Source organism: Odocoileus virginianus, chromosome 5, assembly GCF_023699985.2.
Source record: "Odocoileus virginianus isolate 20LAN1187 ecotype Illinois chromosome 5, Ovbor_1.2, whole genome shotgun sequence".
Classification (NCBI taxonomy): domain Eukaryota; kingdom Metazoa; phylum Chordata; class Mammalia; order Artiodactyla; family Cervidae; genus Odocoileus; species Odocoileus virginianus.
In genome coordinates this window covers 71,237,880-71,246,187 of record NC_069678.1, presented here as the reverse complement: position 1 = coordinate 71,246,187, position 8,308 = coordinate 71,237,880, and the positions used below count along the sequence as shown (strand labels likewise).

The following is an 8,308-nucleotide window of genomic DNA, read 5'->3' as shown; positions in this document are numbered from 1 at the left end:
TTTTCAAGTGTGAAGTCATGAACATATAGTAAATCCAAGAGAAGTTCAGTTACTGGGACTGTTGTGGGCCAGGGTTGACACTGATGGCTTTGCAAAATAGATGTGGCTGATTTAGTCTTCTCTGAAGAACAGGTGGAAGGAGATTCTAGTGCATTCTCAAGCAAACAATTGAAGTACCTTCCATACCACTCAGGCTGGCTTCTGAAACACAGCATCTTACTGCCCTCCTGCTTTATCTCTGCAAATGCTCAGGGAGGGGCAACATTCTAAGTTTCTATCAACACTTCACACCTTACTGTGAATTAATTTTTGATGATGTTAATTAACATTGATGACAGCAAGTTGAAACAATGGAATGTGATCCAAGATGTCATCAGAACACAAACACTACCAAACAGGCAGTGTGAAAGCAGTGAAACTGAGACTCAAGTATGTGCTCATTTTGATAATCACCAAGTCACTACCCTCTTAGCTGTGTAAAGGGCTTTTTACCTCAGTTGCTCAAATATCAGGGGCACTCTTTACAAAAGCTCAGGACAGTTGTCTGGCTCATACAAATTTTTGAATACATTTCTTACTGCTGTGTTAGTCACTCCATTGTATCTGACTCTTTGTGACTCCATGGACTGTAGCCCTCCAGGCTCCTCTGTCCTTGGGATTCTCCAGGCAAGAATTCTGGCATAGGTTGCTATTCCCTTCTCCAGGAGATCTTCCCAACCCAGGGATCAAACTTGGGTCTCCTATATTGCAGGCAGATTCTTTACTATCTGAACTATTGGGATAATATAAAAAAAAAAAAAGAGTCTGGAGATTTTTAAGACCTATGAAACACATGGTTAAAATTTCTGACCAAGCTTTCTAGCCTGTGTGTCGGTAAAACTCCAGTCAGGGAAACAACCCTCATGGGTCTCTGCTGGCCAAGGCTCCGTGTTTATTGTTGGGAAGATCACTTTCAGCCCAAGGAGGTCACAGGGTTGACTTGACATGCCTCCTATCCTTTCTGCTCTTTAGCTGGTCATTGAAGACATTTAAACCTGACACCTCAGATCCTTTCATCCTGAAAACCAGATGTGCTCAGCTGGAGAGAGGAAAGGGCGGAACAGAATCCAAACCCTCCATAGAGAAGAGGGCCAAACGGAGAAGCAACCCAAAGGTTTGTCTTTTCTGCCCGCTCCCTGACCTCTGCCTCCTTCCTAGTCCAACATTGGCTTTAACTTTCCACCTAAAAAGAAGGCCAAGTTTTATCAAATCCCCAGTTCTGAGGGGCCCGCGAGACCCTGAGGGGTTTGTGTAATATGCTACCACATCTATACCACCCTGGCCCCTGAACTCATCCAAACTTCCTCCATGACTGCCCTAGATTATGAAATAATCTCTTTTCTCTTCCCCTCAAAGACAATTCTCTGCATCCTAATAATGTTTCTCAAACAGGTAACCATCATGAAGATAGTGGCTACCATTGCTTGAGGGGTCGCTGTCAATGTGATTAATGTAAGCTCTTTACACACATGGTTTCTTCTATCCTCCCTTCCCCCACTTCCACAGCATGGTCTTCACTAAAGATACCACGAGCTGCCTCCAGTTCCTCTGGGTACATTACACAGTCTACCTTGTGTTCTATCGCAAGTCACAGTTACCACGTGGGACTCTGTTTCCTCAACTGTGTAATGTAGATTCTATAATATCTAATGTCTATTAAGTCCTGTGGGTTTAAACACGCTGGATGAGTTTCCTGCTTCTCTAACTTTCTGTGCTCCTGAGATGAGAGAGGGGGGACAGTGAGTGAGATATTTCCCCTGTTAACTACTTAGCTGGCTCCTGGCACAATTCCTTTTACAAGCTTTCTCAGGTGTTTGCTAGTCCCTCTGAAGTCATAGACCTTGACTGTCAGATCGAAAAGGGTGGTATACCATTGGGATTTATATGATTTTATATTTGCTCCAGTGACCTCACATCACTGAGTTGTGTGTCCCCATGTCCTTCAAGGTTAATAGTGATATGCCTTATACTTTTTCCATATCTACTCACAGCATCTATCAATATCACATAAGTCAGGGGAAGATGAATGGGAAATAATATTTATAACATCACAGTTTAGAGAATAAACTCAAGACTGTGATCTTAGGTTCATTTTAAATCCTGACTTTGCTACTTACTGGCTGTGTAACCTTGGGCAAGTTACTTAATCTCTCTGATCTCAATTCTACTTCTTAAGTTATTATGAGGGTTCCCTGGTGGCTCAGATGGTAAGAAATCTGCCTGCAAGCAGGAGACCAGGTTTTGATCCTTGTGTCAGGAAGATACTCTGGAGAAGGGAATGGCTACACATTCCAGTATTCTTGCCTGGAGAATGCCATGAACAAAGGACCCTAGTAGTCTACAGCCCATGGGATAGTAAAGAGTCAGACATTACTGAGCAACTAACACTTTGAGACTTTAGATTATGAGAATTAAGTTAGTTAATTTAAGTGCTTAAAATAGTGCCTGGAACATAGGTAAGGGTTATTGAGGTATTAGGAAAGATATCCCCATCTTAATGCAGAGTTCCAAATAATAACAAGGAGAGATAAGAAAGCCTTCCTTAAGTATTCAGTGCAAAGAAATAGAGGAAAACAAAAGAATGGAAAAGTCTAGATGAGAAACCAAGGGAGCATTTCATGCAAATATGGGCAAAATAAAGGATATAAACAGTATGGACCTAGAAGAAGCAGGAGATATTAAGAAGAGGTGGCAAGAATACACGGAAGAACTATCTAAAAAATCTTAATGACTCAGATAACCATGATGGTGTGATTACTCACCTAGAGCCAGACATCCTGGAGAGTGAAGACAAGTGGGACTTAGGAATCATGACTACAAACAAAGCTAGTGGAGGTGATGGAATTCCAGCTGAGCTATTTCAAGTCCTAAAAGATGATGCTGTGAAAGTGCTGCGCTCAACATGCCAGCAAATTTGGAAAATTCAGTAGTGGCCACAGGACTGGAGTCAGTTTTCACTTCATTCCCTAAGAAAGGCAATGCCAAAGACTATTCAAACTACCACACAATTGCATTCATTTCACATGCTAGCAAAGTAGTGCTCAAAATTTTCCAAGCTAGTCTTCAACAGTCTGTGAACTGAGAACCTTCAGATGTTCAAGCTGGATTTTGAAAAGGCAGAGGAACCAGAGATCAAATTGCCAACATCCACTGGATCATAGAAAAAGGAAGAGAATTCCAGAGAAATGTTTGCTTCATTGACTATGCAAAAGCCATTGACTGTAGATCACAACAAACTGGAAAATTCTTCAGAAGATGGAAATACAAGATCACCTTACTTGCCTCCTGAGAAACCTATATATAGGTCAAGAAGCAACAAGAAGCAACTGGACATGGAACAAGGGGCTGGTTCCAAATTGGGAATGGAGTATGTCAAGGCTATGATTGTCACAAGGCTGTGTATTATATGCAGAGTATATCATGTGAAATGCTGGGCTGGATGAAGCACAGCCTGGAATCAAGACTGCCAGGGGAAATATCAGTAACCTCAGATAGGCAGATGACACCACCCTTATGAAAGAAAGTGGAGAAGAACTAAAGAGCCTCTTGATGAAAGTGAAAGAAGAGAGTAAAAAAGCTGGATTAAAACTCAGCATTCTAAAAACTAAGATCATGGCATCTGGTCCCATCACTTCATGGCAAATAGATGGGGAAACAATGGAAACAATGACAGGCTTTATTTTCTTGGGCTCCAAAAATTGCTGCAGATGATGAATGCAGCTATGAAATTAAATAATACTTGCTCCTTGAAAGAAAAGGTATGACAAACATAGACAGTATATTAAAGAGCAGAGATGTTACTTTGCCAACAAAGTTCATCTTGTCAGAGCTATGGTTTTTCTAGTAGTCACGTGTGGATGTGAGAGTTGGACTAAAAAGAAGGCTGAGAGTCAAAGAACTGATGCTTTTGAGCTGTGGTGTTGGAGAAGACTCTTGAGAGTCCCTTGGATTGCAAGGGTATCAAACTAGACAATCCTAAAGGAAATCAACCCTGAATATTCATTGGAGAGACTAATGCTGAAGCTGAAACTCCAATACCTTAGCCACCTGATGGGAAGAATTGACTCCTTAGAAAAGACCCTGATGCTGGGGAAGATTGAAAGCAGGAGGAGTAGGGGATGATAGAGGACAAGATGGTTGAATGGCATCACTGACTCAATGGAGATGAGTTTGAGCTAACTCCGGGAGATGGTGAAGGACAGGGAAGCCAGGTGTGCTGCAGTCCATGGAATGCAAAGAGTCATACCCTACTGAGTGACTGAATATTTTTAATAATTTATTCCTTTCTAAGGATTATGCTAGAAGTACTAGATAATAATAATAAAATCATAACAGATACTAATTACTGAATACTTGCTTTATTGAATAGATGCTTTCATTCATATAATATACTGTTGTTCAGTTGCTCAGTCTTGTCCAATTTTTTGTGATCCCATGGACTGAAGCCCACCAGGCTTTCCTGTCCATCACCATTTCCTGGAGTTTGTTCAAACTATTGCCCATCAAGTTGGTGATGCCACCCAACCATCTAATCCTCTGTCATCCCCTTGTCCTCCTGCCTTCAATCAGTCACAAAGAGTTGGACATGACTGAACTACTAAGCATGCCCCATTCAGCAGCATTCCTTTTATTTTTATTTATTATTATTATTATTTTGAGTTATGAATTAAATTTTATTTGGAGCAAAATGAGGACTGCAACCCAGGAGACAGCATCTCAGATAGCTCTGAGAAACTGCTCCAAAGTGGCAGTGGGGGAAAGTCAATATATAAGGTTTTGGTGAAGGGGGAGTTCAATAACATGAAGCACTCATTTTACAAAAGGTTTTTTGTTAGTCATGAGGATCTGATAACACCATGAAGGGATTTAGTGCTTCTGTAGATAGGAAGAGATGCAAGGATCTTAAAATCACAAAATTGAGATCATAAAATCTTTTCCTAAAAATATTGAACTATCTAAAGACCTGTCCCACCAGATTCCCTGAAGCACAGAATGCCTCACTCCACCCTGAACTCCCACAGGGGGTGTTGAAGGTCAACAGCTATAGCAACGTGGGGTTCAATCTCTGTAGAGGCAGATGGCAAACAGCTTTGTTGTTCAGTCATTGGCAATGCTCTTGGAAAGTGCCAATTTGTAGTTGACACGGCCCACTTGTGGTCATAAATCTGACCATACTTTGGGGGGCATTTCATGACCACGTTGTCCCTCGTTGCTGGGAAGGGTCGTTCCCAGTTCTGGAGAAGGTTTTTGTTGATAAGACACTCAATGTGCTATTACTGGACTAGGTCTTAATAGTCAAAGATCTCTGGACACCTGTCTTCTAGTTATGGTCCAGGAAAGTATTCCCTCTCATTGCATCTTTCCATACCTAGAGTTACACTATTACAATCATTGATCATATATTGAGCTATACATTTAATCAACTGCTTCAAGTCTAGTCATCATTTCTGTTGAAGGCTCAGTCATATACTTGGTAATATAATAAAATAATCTTGTGAAACAAGCAAAATACAAATGGCATAGTTAATAACATTAGTGGAATTAAAAGTAAATATTTTAGCCATGGGCTTCCCATACCAGTTTTTTTTTGTGTTTTTTTTTTAAGATCATCAAGACTAGGGAATGAATCACTCAAAGCAGAAAGCTGATTTTTCATGTGGTTCAAATGTGTCACGTTAAAGGATTCATCAGCTATGAAAATATAGCATTCAATTTGAATTGTAGCACAGATATCTCCCTGAGATGCTGTAAGGTGTCAAGGGCTTTGCAATTGTGTAGCACTGCCTTTCTTATCATAGAGACAAAATTCAATAGGCTAATAGCTCAGTTACTATCATTTAAAGCTTATGAAATTTGCTTTATAAGGCTTCAGTTCAGTTCAGTCTCTCAGTCGTGTCCGACGTTTTGCAACCACATGAATTGCAGCACACCAGGCCTCCCTGTCCATCACCAAACTCCCGAAGTTTACTCAAACTCATGTCCATCAAGTCGGTGATGCCATCCAGCTATCTCATCCTCTGTTGTCCCCTTCTCCTCCTGCCCCCAACCCCTCCCAGCATCAGGGTCTTTTCCAATGAGTCAACTCTTCGCATGAGGTGGCCAAAGTATTGGAGTTTCAGCTTCAGCATCAGTCCTTCCAATGAACACCCAAGACTGATCTCCTTTAGGATGGACTGGTTGGAGTTCGTTGCAGTCCAAGGCTTAGATATGGTCAATTACATCCTCCAACTCCATTGAAGGCGCGCACACACACACACATGCACACACACACAAACTGCTACTGACCACTCATCAATAATAAATTTACTAGGAGGTATCCAATCAGAGCCCTAGAGAACAGAAATCTACCTAGAGAACAGGTAACCCAGAAGTACTAGGCACAGGTAATTGGCCAAAACCCAACAATTGAATTGAGTTCTAAACTAGTATAGAATCAAGTCCATAATAGAAAACATGTGACTGATAGGCATAGGTCCGAGGAATCAAGAAAACATTATAAATGATCATAAAATTCAGAGCAGCATCTTGGGCAAGCTATCTACTTCTGACATCATCTTCTCATTCTAGTGCAGTGTAGTTTCTCCTGTTTGAGCTCTGTTTTCAGGTGAGTTTGAGGTCAGCAGACCTCTCTATAAACCAGTCCAGCTTAGGAGCTCCTTAAAAAGAAGTTGTTCCCTCTTGCCAAATGCCACCAACATGGTGTTCAGGCACTTCAAAGACGTTGGCTGGGTGACCTATGCCTCCTTTGAGTCTTGTGCTAGGAAGCTGGTTGTGATCATAGATGTTAGTAATCAGAATAGGACTTTTGTGGATGGACCTTGTACTCAAGTAAGGAGACAGGCTATGCCTTTCAAATGCATGCAGCTCACTGACTTCAAGTTCCCACACAGTGCCCACCAGAAGTATGTTGGAAAAGCCTGAAAGAAGGCAGATATCCCTGCAAAGTAAGCAGCCACAAGGTGGGCCAAGAAGATTGAAGCCAGAAAAAAGAAATCCAAGATGACAGATTTCAATCGTTAAAAGTCACAAAGGCAAGACTCATCAAGTGTGAAGTTAAGAAACTTGAAAAGGCAGCTCTCCTGAAAGCTTCTCCCAAGAAAGCACTTACTGCTAAGGGGACAGCTGCAGAAGCTGTTACCACTGCCAATCTTCCAGCAAAAAAAAAAAAAAAAAGATGACCATTGTGGGTAAGAAGGTACCAGCCCAGGAGGTTCCTGCCCAGAAAGCTGCAGGTCAGAATGTAGCACCTTCTCCAAAAGGTCAGAAGGGTCAGAGAGCTCCAGCCCAAAAAGCACCTGTTCCAAAGTCATCTGGCAAGAAACCATGAGAACATGAGGCTATTCTAAACAGAATGAAGGTGCTTTTTGACATGCTGGCAAATTAAAATAAATAAGTTGTTCACACTCTTTTATACTGAGGCATTACTAGCCAACCCCTTATGGTACACCTTGACTGAATTACACTGGGATGCTGTGATATGGTGACTGAGATCCGACTTCTTGGACACAAACTAGGGATTCAGGCACTTGATTTCTTTTCTAGGACTTGTCAATGTTTGCGTATCATTCTGGAAGGATGAAATGCTTGCCTTTTTCTCAAATTTTTACTTAAGTTTTATTCTAGATCACTTTGGAAAAGTCTGTGCTTTCTCTTGGTTCTTTAATGCACTCACCATGCAAACAATTATAGGGGCTCTATGAAAAATTACCTGAACATGTCTCCTTCACCACAGGCTTCCTATCTAAGACTTAGAGACCATTCATTCTTTTATCTTTGTGACCCTAAGGAAGAAACAGAATCATCTTCAAGTTGTTTCCTTATAGCTGTACTTTGAAGACCTGCTAACTGAAAGCAACATCTCACTCAGATTTGCCTTGGAAAATTTTAAAGCAGATTATTTCCATCCATTCTGTCCTATGGAACAACACTCCCTATTGTGTTTCATGTGCAAACTTGTGGGTTCTTTTGGTTGTTTTTCCTTGTTGCTGCTCTATATAATTAGAGAATGCCTGAGTTTGCAAAAAGCATATGAGTTGTCTAGTCTAGTCTTTATACATTAGCAATATCCTCTGCTACTGTTGGAGAACTTACTACTTTGGTGACAGTGTAGTCTATTGTTGGGTGATACTAAAGGCTTTAAAAGTTCTTAGTCTATAGTGATAAGAAGACTGCTTTCCTAGAACTTCTATTCTGGATCCTATTTTTGACCTTGAGACATTGTCATAGAAATCTACTTAATCAAACTATAGTATTTTTTTCTAAATGTGTG

At 41.0% G+C, this 8,308-nt stretch overlaps 1 pseudogene; it reads left to right on the top strand.

The window, feature by feature from the left end:
* Nucleotides 1–6,735: 6,735 nt before the first annotated feature.
* On the top strand, nucleotides 6,736–7,366 carry LOC110125390 (large ribosomal subunit protein eL14 pseudogene; annotated as a pseudogene).
* The last annotated feature ends 942 nt before the right edge of the window (nucleotides 7,367–8,308 follow it).